Raw genomic sequence first — 13,915 nt, 5'->3', positions numbered from 1 at the left:
GAGACCAGCCTGGGCAACATAGCAAGACCCTGTTTCTATGAAAACCAAAAAAAAAAAAAAATGAGCCAGGCATGATGGTGCATACCTGTAGTCCCAGCTACTCGGGAGGCTGAGGTGGGAGCATTGCTTGAGCCCAGTATTTGAAGACTGCAGTGAGCAGTGATCGTCCCACGCACTCCAGCCTGGTTGACAGAGAAAGATCCTGTCTCAAAAGAAAAAAAAATTATGAAATGTCATTTATTTACTAGAATTTTGAAGTCACTTATCACAAATCTTCATTCTTTCATTAATCTGTGAAAACCCACAGTAACTTATTGAGCCTTATTTGTTCCTTTTGAGTCTAGATGTTTACTTATATCTTATTCCCATATTCAATGTCTTATTGGAATAATCTACCAAAATTTTATTCTACCTCTTTTCTCTTTAAGCAGCCTGAGTTTTACCTAAAAGATTAAGCACTTTTAAAAAAAAACTCCCTGTAGTATTGATTGAATCAGGCCATATGATGTTTAGGACATCTGATTTTGGGGGGGAGAAGGGGTTAATCTGCTCTGTAGACACAGCAACAAACCAAAGTACTTGCCTTCAATATTTCATTCTAATGCTGGGGAAGCTGAATAAAAACTATATGATAATTCATACAAGTGTTAAATGACCCAAAGAAAAATAAAGTCAAGGCTAGGAAATACTGAAGGAAGTGTGCAGGTGCTATGTTGCAGAGAGTGATTAGAGGAAACCGCTGAATGTGGGATGTCAACCAAGAAGAAACGACAAACCAGACTGAGATGCAGTAAGACAAGACTTATTGGGCTCTTAGGAATTACAGTTCAGGAGACACAGATGTGGCTAGAAGCCACATTGTGTTCCAAAGCAAATGAGGGTTTTTCAAAGGAAGCTAAAGGTAATTACATAAATTGTTCAGAAAGAATTATCATTGGTAGAGGCAGCCAGCTTAGCACAAGTCCATAGTTTATTTATTGTTGTTTAGGAGTTGCAGCACTGGCGAAGTTCAGTTGTTTTTCAGGATATTGTGGTTGTGGTGTAGGTGCACTTCAAATATTCAAGGCAAGATACAGCGTTATTTTGCAAGGTAACCAGTGGTGCAGGCAGTCCTGAGAATGGCTTCTGCTTTAGAAACTGAACTATAGTGATGCCAGTTTGTATATTTCACAGATAACATTTGAGCAAAAACCTAACATAAGTGAAAGGAGCCAAGTCATGGTTTCTGGGAGAGGAATAATGTGAGGTATAATTAATCAAGATCCAAAAAATATTTCTGTGACTCTAGTGTTGCAGGAAAAAAAACAGGTCCTTGTCACATGACCAGCAAAGATTAGGCTCAGGGACACATTAAAGGGTGAGGAGTGGAATTTATTGGGCAAAAAGGAAAAAGGAAATACAACTCAGCAAAGTGAGATAGAGTCCTGCTAACAGTCTTTCCATCTCACTGATTAAATCCCACCTTACCACACAGTAACAGGAGAGGTTAGGCTCCTCCCCACTGCAAACAGCGCGAACCTCCCAAGGCCCCACCCCCTCCTCCCAACGTGCAGGTGGACATTATTGAGAAAGAATCAGTGGGGTAGGGGAAAGGGTTTCATCCAGGACCGACAGTCCAGTTTTTCATCCTTCGTGCTGTTTTAGGCTTGAAGGCTGAATTTCATCAGGGGTTGGGGGCGCAGGGTCCTTGACTGCCTCCTGTCTGTATCACTGGTGTTTGTTTCTCCTGAAAAAAAATGATGCAGTGAGAGTCATTTTGGGATTTGCTGCTTCCCACATGCTTTCCTGGTAACCCTAAGCTAATGATGCATGCTCTTGTTGTGTTCTGACCTCTTTCCCAACCTCAGCACAAGCCATGTAAATTCTTCCTGCACTTCTCGTAATGGCTGCCAGTGAAACCATTTCCTAGCCAAGTGGGGAAAGATACTTACTTATTTTTAAGTTAGATTTGAATAACTTTGTGGCTATCAATTGAGTAGAAAGGTCTCCAACAGCTTTTGTCTCATCTCCTATTATCTACTTTCATTGTTTGCTTCATGTTTGTTATCTCCAATGTCAATACAGGGCTTGGGACAAAATGAAAACAATAATATATTAATATTACTAAATGTGTCACACTTAGCTCTCCTCCCAGTTAAAGGTGGTATGGGCTAAGTACTCCCTTTCTGTTAAAAATGTGTCAGCAGTGTTAACGGCAGTGTGTTCTGAAACAATGACTAACAAAAAAAATTCTGAATACATGAATGAAACATCAACCTGAAGTAATTGAAAGCATCAGAATCCAGTTTTAAAGAGTTTATTCAAGCAAGAATCTGGGAAACATGGACTCCAGAGAAATGAGGCCAGTGCTCTGAAGTAAAAAGTTAAAGTCTTCCTTACCTATAGGCAGAAAACAAATTTAGTAGGATTATAACATTTTTTATATAAGGCTACTTTATGAGTTATAATAATTTAGTTATGTTTCTTTTCTGTACAGCTTGTTTTCTTCTTTACAGCTTGTTTTCATTTCCTTCCCAGTTTAAGAGTTCATTTAACATTCCACCTTAGACAATGTGATAGTCATGAAGTCTTTGTGTGAGAAAGCTAAGAGGGAAATTAATCTATAATGAAGATCAACGGTTAAGCAAGAAGGGGTCTCCCCTGGTGCCTTTTAGTCATTTACAACATTTTACCAAACAATGTAGATAAGGAAAAAGGCTAATCTGTAATCAGACAAATAATCAGAGAAGCAAAGCTTACAGCTTCCTAGGTTATAGCTGCCTGTTAACATGATCCAGGTCCCATAATCTAATATTTTAAAGTTCCAGCTCTAATATGTTAAAGTTCCATCCACTTAGATTTAAATTACTGATTTTCACAGAAGTGGGGAAAATATTTTTCTTGGTGTTTTAGCATGAGAAATTGATGCATTTTCTTTAGCAGTTTCTTTAATTAAAAAAAAAAATCCAAAGGACTTGTGTTTTTTAACTCAGCTAAGTCTCAAAAAAACTCTGTTTTATACAGGAATAAAGTAAAGCATAGAACTGGCTAAGTGACTTGCCCAAGGTCACTCAGGTGAAGCCTGAATCACAAACCAGGTTCTCTGGCTCTAAAATGTATCCTCTTAAAAAATAAAAAATCATGGTGTTGACTGTTGTCCTTGGGTTATCTTGCTAAAGGATTATGGTAATTTACAATGTTATGAGACTTCCAAAATTGGGATCTACATTTTGATTCCATGTCTTCATGCTAACATACTGTACAAAAAGTGAAGATTAAAAGGAAAACCTATTGTGGTTTTTTTTTCAAAGTCCTACGTTAAACTACACCCTCATTTAAAGTGTTCTCCAACCTCTAAATCCTATCCATAAGCAGAATTAATGACTTCTTCCTCGTTTCACCTCCTGGAATCCCCACTGTGATTGTCTTAGGTTAGTGCCACGCTATGTTTTAGTTTATACAGTTTATTGTGTTAAATTAGCTTTCATTGTTAATGTTACTGCCTGTATATGTAAATTCTTTAGGGGTAGGGTATGTGTTCTAATAAGCTTTTGTGCCTAGAATCACTCAACAACATTATGAAGTAATTATGATACATTGTAGTAGATTCATTGTATAGATTTTTAACTAGAGATGTTTAGATGACTTGTCCAAAAGCAGAGAAATAGTGGGCATCATGGTGTGAATAAAACTGAATTGCCTAGCTCCCAGTTTAAGATACTTTCTGCCATTTCAGAAAGACCATTTTAGGGTGAAAGTCTTCAGACCTCTTAAAGGAATAGAGCCATACCCAGAATGAACATCACCCCACTAGGGGACATTTTGGCTATTCTTCCAATTCTCTCTTTGTTTTCATTTTCTATCCTCTGTCAAAATATACATTGATTCCTATTAAATGAAAAAAGGAAATAATTTTCTGGGGAAAGCAATAGGTGTAGATTCTGTTAAAAGAAAAGCTTCTAGACAATTAAATTTAAAGGAATTGTCCAGGCCTGGTGGCTCATGCCTATAATCCCGGCACTTTGGAAGACTAACACGGGTGGATCACGAGGTCAGGAGATCAAGACCATCCTGGCCAATGTGGTGAAACCCCATCCTTACTAAAAGTACAAAAGAATTAGCTGGGTATGGTGGTGCATGCCTGTAGTCCCAGATACTTGGGAGGCTGAGGCAGGAGAATTGCCTGAACCCAGGAGGCAGAAATTGCAGTGAGCCAAGATCGCACCACTGCACTCCAGCCTGGGCGACAGTGCAAGACTCCGTCTCAGAAAAAAAAAAAAATGTTAAGGAGTTTAAGTGAGCAATTCATGAATTAGATAGCCTCCACAGCAGATTCAGAGAGACTCCAGGGATGCTTCATGGTCAGAACAAATTCATAGACAAAAAAAGGGAAGTGATATGCAGAAATCAGAAATGAGGTACAGAAACAACTGAGTTGATTACCACTCAGCGTTTGTCTTACTTGAACATGGTTTGAACACTCAGCAGTGTATGAGTGGGTGAAGTATGGCCACTGGGATTGGCCAAGACTCAGATCTTGTTACAGATGCTTACGCCTAAGTTAGTATTTCAATCTCGTCTTAGGTTAGGTTGCACTTTGTCCACAAGGACTCAAATATAGAAGTACAGAGTCCTTCTCAGGCCATATTTAGTTTGCTTTAACAGTTCTATAAGTCTGCCCTAGTTGAAAAAGCATCCCTATATAAAAGAGAACTACTGTAATAATTAACTGATTGTTTTTTGTAATGCGTAAATGCCTTAAGTGTTTCAAAGATAAGTGATTTAGGAGTACATAGTAGTAATAGTACTCTTTTATTTCTACCACTCTGTTATAAACCCAGGGATAATTAATACTATCACTTGCTTAATACTGTGTGACTCACAGCCCAGCGGTAACTTTTCCTGTGCTCACCTTGGACTTGATTGCTTCAAGCAGTAATCTGAAAGTGCCTGAGCTGCTCTATTAATTGAGATTTAATAGAATGTCTTATGATGCCTAAGGATATTTTGTAAAAGAAGGTTAGAGGTTGATATACAAGGAATACCTTTAACTTCACTTAATCATCTATGAGTCTGTCATCTATGAACTTATATAAGTCCTTTGCACATCAGTTGTAGAAAGCAGACTCCTCCCTGCGTGAGTTATCTTCACCTGTGTCAATGGTTAAAACTTCAGAACTACCTTCTTACCAGCATAGCTTATTTCTTCGTGCTTTAGGATAGATACCTTAAGGATTTTTTTTTTCCAGATGGAGTTTTGCTTTTGTTGCCCAGGCTGGAATGCAATGGCGCAATCTCAGCTCACTGCAACCTTCACCTCCCAGATTTAAGCAATTCTCCTGCCTCAGCCTCCCACGTAGTTGGGATTACAGGCATGTGCCACCACAGCTGGCTAATTTTGTATTTTTAGTAGAGATGGGGTTTATCCATGTTAGTCAGGCTAGTCTGGAATTCCTGACCTCAGGTGATCCGCGTGCCTCAGCCTCCCAAAGTGCTGGGATTTAAGGTGTGAGCCACCGCCCCCAGCCAGAATTTTGTTTTAAAGCTGAAGTTTTTTAGTTCTATCACTAGGAAAACAGAACAGTCTTAAAAATGCCTTGTGCTTTTTACAGCTATTATTGATGATGTCTTACTTATAGAACTTCTGCTGAGTATACCTTTGTTTTCAAGTTCAGCAAAATGCTATATTTGTTTTGGAATGCCATCATTGTGATTGCTTTATATTGTGAATATCTTTCTCCATTAACATAAGGAAATTCAAGATATTTTGCATTAGAAGTACTTCATCCCCCACATACTTGTTTCTTGGCCTGGCAGGATTTACACTGTTAGCCTTCATTCCAATACTCTTCATCAGGCCCTGAGAAAGAATTTACTTCTCCTTAAAATGGATATGGCTAACTTTCTCTCTCTACTCTGAAGGGAATAAAATGGTATTTTTGTCATTTTACATGAAACAATAGGAGAATGTTTTCAAGATGAGAGAGAGGAAATAAAGATTAATGTATTAAATGAAAAAAATTGGCAATGTGCATCCCCTGCCTTTCTATGCATATTATGACTTTCTGATATTAAACATGCAGAAAAGGGAAAAAAAAAGTAGATGATCAAGGAACCCAGAGACATTAGTGGTCAAAAAGAGGACAAGATTTTGATGTAGGAACAAATATTCTGCCATTTGAATAAAATAGAAAATTGAAACTGTAAAATCTTAAACACAATCCATTTCCAGTTCAGTTGAGAAGAAAAGTTAGAGAGTATAGCATGCAAATATGAGCTTCTGCATGAAGCTTCTACCTTTTGGTGAATTAAAAAAAAACCTTTCCATCATAAATCCATTATTAATCTTTACTGAATATTTTATTGTTTAGAAATATTTTATACCTTCCTCTTTATGCAAGAGGGGTGACACTGTCCTTTCCTTCCCCATTAAGCATTTTACTATTTTACAAAAATTTATGGTAATAACTGAAACCAAAATATTCACAGTATTTTATTTTCACATAGATTTCTTCAAATGTATAATAAAAATGAGAAAATAATAACTGATTTGTAATATTGAAGATTCAGTCATGGGTCCACTATCATCCACCTTTGGAGGATTTTTTTTCTTTTGCAGAAAGTTGGTCCTCGTGTGTATGTGTGACTCAGAATAACAATCACAGCAGCTTGTTGGTTTTATTCATTGCTTATTTTCACTCAAACTGGTCAGGAAGCAGCCCCCAAGCCAGAACTGATACTCAGAGACTGTGTCCTGGTACAGACTGTTTGCTGTTGATATCTTGTCAATCTGACTGGGACAGTGCGTTTCTCAATAGCTCAACATTGCTGCTGAATCAACTCTTAAATAATTTTTTTTTTTGAGAGAGGGTTTCACTTTGTCACCCAGGATGGAGTCCAGGGGCACAGTCATGGTTCACTGCAGCCTCGACCTCCTGGGCTAAAACAATCCTCCCGCTTCAGCCGCTCAAGTAGCTAAGAATATAGGCATGCACCAGCCTATATCAGTGACATGGTTTGACTGTTTCCCCACCCAAATCTCATCTTGAATTGTAGTTCCCACCTGGTGGGGGGTAATTGAATCATGAGGACAGTTACCTTTATGCTGTTCTCGTGATAGTGAGTGAGTTCTCATAAGAGCTGGTGGTTTTATAAGGGGCTTTTCCACTCTTTGCTCAGCACTTAAGCTTGTTGCTGCCATGTGAAGGGCATATCTGTTTCCCCTTCTGCCATGTTTGTGCTTTTCCTGAGGCCTCCCCAGCCATGTTGAACTGTGAGTCAATTAAACCTCTTCCCTTCATAAATTACCTAATCATGGTTATATTGTTATTAGCAGTGTTGCCCAGGCTGATCTCAAAGTCTTCTCCTCAGTCAGTCCTCCTGCCTTTGCCTCCAAGTGCTGGGATTACAGGCATGTGTCAATGTGCCCAGCCTCAGCTCTCAAATAATTTTAATTTCACTGCTGTATCCCAGATTTATCCAAGACATTGCCTCCTGAATCTGGTTTAGGTGGCCTTCCCCCATATGAAAACCACAGTGAAAGTGCCCAGTGCTATAGGGAAACAAGTGCTGCCAGTTCGTAGGAGGTCGGGGGAAGATGTCGTAGGAGATGTGGTCACGGATTCCACATCTGCAAGACGGCGGTTATAACCGTGGCTCCCTCATAGACTTCTGGGATTTTGTTTATACAGGTCAAATCATGGAGCAGTGCTTAAAACAGTATGTGTTCAGCTGTCATTTGTTGTGCTACAACTACAACTATAATTATTACTGGTATTAAATAATTATTCTGCAGAGAGGTTGAGCTGGGAGCACCTAAGAGGGCAGACACAGAGACTGTGCTTCTTTTCTGAGATCTGCAGTCATGAGCAGGGATACCTTTGAAGGTCTTAGAGTTGAGTGAGATAAGAGAAAGTACCTGGTTATATTTCCCTCTCATCTCATCATCTATCTTCCCGCCTTCAGGGCCCACCTCACAAGAGTAGCAGAACGGACCACTGAAAAGAATTTTCTCATTTATGTGAGTGTGACTCAGTATAACAATCACAGCATCTTGGTGGTTTTATTCATTACTTATTTTCACCAGTAATGGTCAGGAAGCAGCCCCCAAGCCATAGCTAATACTCAGAGACTGTGTACTGGTACAGACTATTTACTGTGGATGTCCCTTCAGTCTGACTGCGACGGTAATTTTCCCCCATAATTCAACATCACTGTTGAATCAACTCTTAAATCATTTATTTTTTTGAGACAGGGTCTCACTTTGTCACCCAGGGTGGAGTACAGTGGCATGACCATTGGATATTTTCTCCTTCTTAGTGTATCCTTAGAGCTGTTTCCTTAATTGCCCTGTACAGTAGCTTTGAAATCCTTAGATGGATATCTTTCTTGGCAGCATACTATACCTTTCAGAATTGCAAATATATTTAATAATGGGGACATAAAATATAAATAGAGACAAAAATTCCTACCTGAAAATATTGTTTGGAACACATAGAACGTATATGTATAATACTAGCCCAACACCCAGAGTGCTTCAGTGTAGGTGCTCAGTTAATATTAATGCCTTTCCCCTTTCCTTCCATTTTATCTTAATTTATCGTATGCGTCTATCCGTGCTCTGGCCTTTTTCTTTTATCTCACCTGTTGTAATAACCTCCTTACTGGTTCCCCTTGTTCCAGTTTCTCTCTTTGTTCTCACCCTACAATACCTCCGGTATCCTATTCCAAATGAATTCTTGCTAGATAACAAAGTTTGTGAATAAATTCTTCCCTTTTTAAAAAAAAAAGGACAGAAAAATGCAATAGAGAATCTATTTTTACAACGTGATGGCCTACAGATTCTGAAACTCTCCCATTATAAAACATCTAAAAATGATAGATAAAATATTTTTAAATAACTTTTATCTGAATGGATAAAGCTGTAACAAGGAAAGGGAAATCCTGTTAGGCCAAGAATAAAGCATGAGTACAAATGTGGGGAGGTGGCTAACCCTGGGGCTGCTAAGCCTTCAGGGCATTTTTGGATCTGGGTGGCCTACCAGTACCGGAGATAAAATTACGCAGCATTTAGCACAGGAGTACAAAGAGATGGAGAATATCAAAGAGTGGATAAGTCACAAGTGGAATGAAGTGAGAAGTTAGAATGGAGTGTTAGGTTACAATATCATGGTGACAGTAGAGGAGAGATAATATTCAAAGATATAAGGTCACAGGAGGCTCAAAGAACACCAGTCTGTATAAATTAAAAAAAAATTTATTAGGTATAACATTTAGACCCAGGGTAGAAATCTGTATTAGTCCATTCTCACATTGGCCTAAAGAAATACCTGAGACTGGGTAATTTATAAAGTAGTTTCATTGGCTGAGATCCACAGGCTGTTCAGGAAGCATGATGCTGGCATCTGCTCAGCTTCTGGGAAGGTCTCAGGAAACTTACAATTATGGTGAAAAGTAAAGGGAGAGCACGCTTCACATGGCCAGAGGAGCAAGAGAAGCCATATCATTCCATCCTGTGCCCCTCCCAAATCTCATGTCCTTCTCACATTTCAAAATACAATAATGCCTTCCAACAGTCCCCAAAGTTTTTACTCATTCCAGCATTAACTCAGAAGTCCCAAGTTCAAAGTATCATCTGAGACAAGGCTAGTCCCTTCCACCTATGAACCTGTAAAATCAAAAACAAGTTAGTTATTCCCAAGATACAATGGAAGTACAGACATTAGATACTGTATTTCCATTGCAGAAGGTATATGGGCCAAAAGAAAGGGACTACAGGCCCCACACAAGTCTGAAACCCAGAAGGCCAGTCACTAAATTTTAAATCTCCAAAAAAAATTTCCTTTGGCTCTATTTCTCACATCCTGGACCCACTGGTATGAGGGATGGGCTCCCACAGCCTTGGGCAGCTCTGCCTCTCTGGCTTTGTGTGGTTCAGCCCCTGTAGCTGTTCTCACAGGATGGAGTTGAGTGCCTACAACTTTTCCAGGCGATGGTGCAAGCTGTCAGTGGCTCTACCATTCTAGAGTCTGGAAGATGGTGGCCCTTTTCTCACAGCTTCACTAGGTAGCACCCCATATATGGGGGCTTCAACCCTGCATTTGCCATCCACACTGCCCTAGTAGAGATTCTCCATGAGGGCTCCACCACTGAAGCAGGCTCCTGCCTGTACATCCAGGCTTTTTCATTTATCCTGTGAAATTTTGGCAGACACTTCCAGGCCTCAGTTCTTGCCCTCTGTTTAGTCACAGGCTTAAAACCACATGGAAGCCACCAAGGTTTATGACCGGCATGCTCTGAAGCAGCAGCCCAAGCTATACCCAGGCCCCTTTGAGCCATGACTAAACCTGGAAAGGCTGGGATGCAAGGAGCAGTGTCCTGAGGCTTCACAGAGCAGCCATGCCCTAGCTCTGGCTCAGGAAACCATTCTTCCCTCCTAGATCTCAAATGGGGCTTCTGTGAAGGTCTCTGAAATGCCTTCAAGGCCGTGTCCCCATTGTCTTGGCTAGTAGCACTTGGCTCCTTATTAATTTATGCAGTTTTCTGTAACCTGCTTGAATTCCTCTTCTGAAAATAGGCCTTTCTCTTCCACCACATGGATAAGCTGCAAATTTTCCAAACATTTATGCCCTGCTTCTCTTTTAAATTTAAGTTCCAGTTTTAGGTCATTTATTTGCTCACACATATGAGCATAGGATATTAGAAACAGCCAGACCATATCTTGAGTACTTTTCCTGCTTAGAATTTTTTTCTGCCAGATACCCTAAATCATCACTCTCAAATTCAAAATTACACAGGTCCCTAGGCCAAGGGCATAATGCAAGCCATGTTCTTTGCTAAGGCATAACAAAAGTGACCTGTACTCCAGTTCCCAATAAGTTCCTCATTTCCGTCTGAGACCTTGTTAGCTTTGCCTTGGCTGTCCATATCACTCCCAGCATTTTGGTCATAACCATTCAGCCAGTCTGTAGGAAGTTCCAAACTTTGACTCATCTTCCTATATTTTTCTAAGCCCTCTACACTCTTCCAACCTCTGATTGTTATCGAGTTCCAAAGTTGCTTTCACATTTTCAGGTATCTTTGTAAGCAGTATCCCAATTTACAGTACCAATTTTCTGTATTAGTCCATTCTCACACTGCTATGAAGAAAACCTGAGTCTGAGTAATTTATTTAAAAAAAAAAAGAGGTTTAATTGGCTCACAGGTCTGCAGGCTGTACAGGAAGCATGATGTTGGCATCTGTTCAGCTTCTGTGAAGGCCTCAGGAAACTTACAGTCATGGCTGAATGTGAAGGGGGAATAGCACTTCAAATGGCCAGAGAAGGGGCAAGAGAAGTTGGGGAGGTGCTACACACTTTTAAACAACCAGATTTCATGAGCACTCACTCACTCACTGTCACGAGAACAGCACCAAGGGAATGGTGCTAAACCAATCATGAGAAACCACCCCCATGATCCAATTACCTCCCACCAGGTCACACCTCCAAAACTGGGGATTACAGTTGAACGTGAGATTTGGTGGGCACACAGATCTAAACACTATCAACATTGCAACAATGGTGTTAGCCAAAAGATAGTGAAATAATTTCTTCATAAGAAAAAGCAATTTTTACTTGGAATTTTTAATGAAATGAGGGCATTTATTATATAAATAAAAACAGAAGATTGACACCAAAAGACTATCCTTGCTAAAGGAACTTCTAAGGATAGACTTCAAGAAGTAATTGAAAATGGCCTCCAAAAAACAATCTGAAGTACAGAAAGAAGTGATCAATAAAGATAAAAGTAAACATTAAATTTAAACCAACAGTAGCATGTTATAGAAAAAATAATGATGTCTGTTTCAGTAGCATTTAAAAACAAAGTAAGGTTAGAGGCAGATAATTGTAATCAAAACTCTACAAGGTTCTTGTATTTTTGAGAAAGAAAGCAGTTGATTATCTTTGGACCTTAAGTATGCATAGTAAAAACTGCAGTGAAAAGATGAGCTCACATGTAAAATGGTGTCTTTTAATAAAATTGAGTAAACACTCTCACGGAAGACACCTGGATATTAAAGGACGTCGGCCTACTGATTCCCCACAACCCTGTAGTTAAAGCCTTTCAGTTGCTACGTTACATTTCCAGGCCGTAATCTTTTCACTCATCCTCTCATCAAGTTCATTATGTGAAGTTACAGCTCTTTGTGGAGCTCTGTCTACTTAAGAACACATGTATTGTGAAATCTTTTTAACTCTTTCTACAGTCCTCATGATGAGGAGCAATACTTGTCGTTTATTAGCATCCAGCTCATTGTGTTTCATATGAAGAGCTTCACTGAGAGTGTGGTGGCAGCAGTGGCACTGTATGTGTGATTATAAAATCAGAGCAGTTGCATCTGCTCTAGAGAGCATTCTCAGCCCACCGTAGTGCACAGTGGTCCCTTCTTTCCCTGAATTCTGCTTGTTTGCACCCATCTGTCTCATGTAAAATGGAAGTATCAACAATATTTTAAGCTTAGCATTGTGGTGTGAGTTAAATGGATTAATACATGTTAGAGCACTTAGAGCAGTGCTTTTATAGCACACCAGCTAAATACTGGTGAGTACTTGCTCCCTAGTTATCTTTTTGGGAGGATTATAGGTTGTTTCATCCATCTGTTAGATAACTGAATTGTAACTGGCCAAAGACAGAAAATAGAAAAGGAGTGAGTGCAGTAAGTGAGTACGATAAGTAAGTCCGTTACTAACATTACTAAGTATATTCTTCCAAGCCCTCCACACTTTTCCAACGTCTGATTGTTACCCAGTTCCAACGTTACTTTCACTTTGCTTAATAATTAAGTCACTTACTAAGTACCTGACTTAGTATTAGTCACTCATGAGTGACTTCTAAAATCACATTTCTCTTGGAGAGCTCTTTGGTATCTGTTTCTAGTAGGCTTAGTGTAGAAATGAGAAAGAGCTGTTTAAAATTTTGTAAATGTGTACGTGGATTCATAGATCAACTGCAAAAGGAGAAAAATAGATGTGTAGATTTTTTAACTAAAGGAATGTCAAGATGCCAATAAATTAGCTTTAGGGCTCAGGAAAGCCTTTATGTTTCAGGACCTAGGGCTCCTCTATTGAAAACAGAAGATTTTCTCTAGGTTCCCTGCCAGCATTAGCCAGTGCTTTGCCTTAAGTTCTAGGAATTACCCACATTTTAAAATGCAGCAAAAGTACACATGAAGTACAGCACAGTAGAGTGACTTGCTAGGAGCTCTTGGGTGGGAGGATAGGTTTCAGACCTGGTGAGATTGTGAAGGGACTGGAAACCAGCTGGTCTGCGTTCTGGTCAGGTGCCTCCTGCACACCATGCCTCCTGGGGTCCTGCTCTGCAGCAACCCTTTCGGCCCTGGTCCCTTCTGTGTGCACAGTGCTCATGTGGGAACTAACAAAATTTGACATCTATTGAACAAGGTAGTGAATATTTATTATGTATATGATATATGGTTATTTGTTTATATTAGTTGCTTTTTTTCTTTGCTTTATAAAGGAAGTAATGGTATGCTTTTTGCCAAGGATTATATATATTTTTAGTACACCTTTAAGCCTCTCCTAGTGGAGACAGAAGGGGTGATATTTATTATTTCCCTTGGAACCTGCAGGGTGGATATTTTGGATCGTTTCTTGCCAGGTGGATATCTCAGTATGGTGTTGGCAGAATTGCCTGTGTTCTGTAAGTGGCTATTCACCTAATTGCAAATCTAAGAATTCTTGAGCATTCAGTCACAAGAGATTTAAAGGATTTGGTTAAGAATAATGTACTTCCTAATGTAATCAGGGATCCAAGTTAAAGACAGGCTACAGACAGCCAAGTGTTTGATAAAAGAGCATGAGTAAATGGCCCTCCTCATCTATTTTGGCAGACATACTTAGAAAAATAATGTTCAAGCAATAACATTTTCCAGTTACAG

At 39.4% G+C, this 13,915-nt stretch overlaps 1 protein-coding gene across 3 annotated transcripts in view; it reads left to right on the top strand.

Moving 5' to 3' along the window:
• The window catches only part of PSD3 (pleckstrin and Sec7 domain containing 3), a 453,958-nt gene that overhangs the window by 377,615 nt on the left and 62,428 nt on the right, over positions 1–13,915 (top strand). The window lies entirely within an intron of this gene.

This window comes from Cebus imitator, unplaced genomic scaffold (genome assembly GCF_001604975.1).
Source record: "Cebus imitator isolate Cc_AM_T3 unplaced genomic scaffold, Cebus_imitator-1.0 Scaffold120, whole genome shotgun sequence".
NCBI classification, from domain to species: Eukaryota; Metazoa; Chordata; class Mammalia; order Primates; family Cebidae; genus Cebus; species Cebus imitator.
Note: the sequence above shows the minus strand (reverse complement) of the source record. Positions and strands in the feature narration are given on the sequence as shown.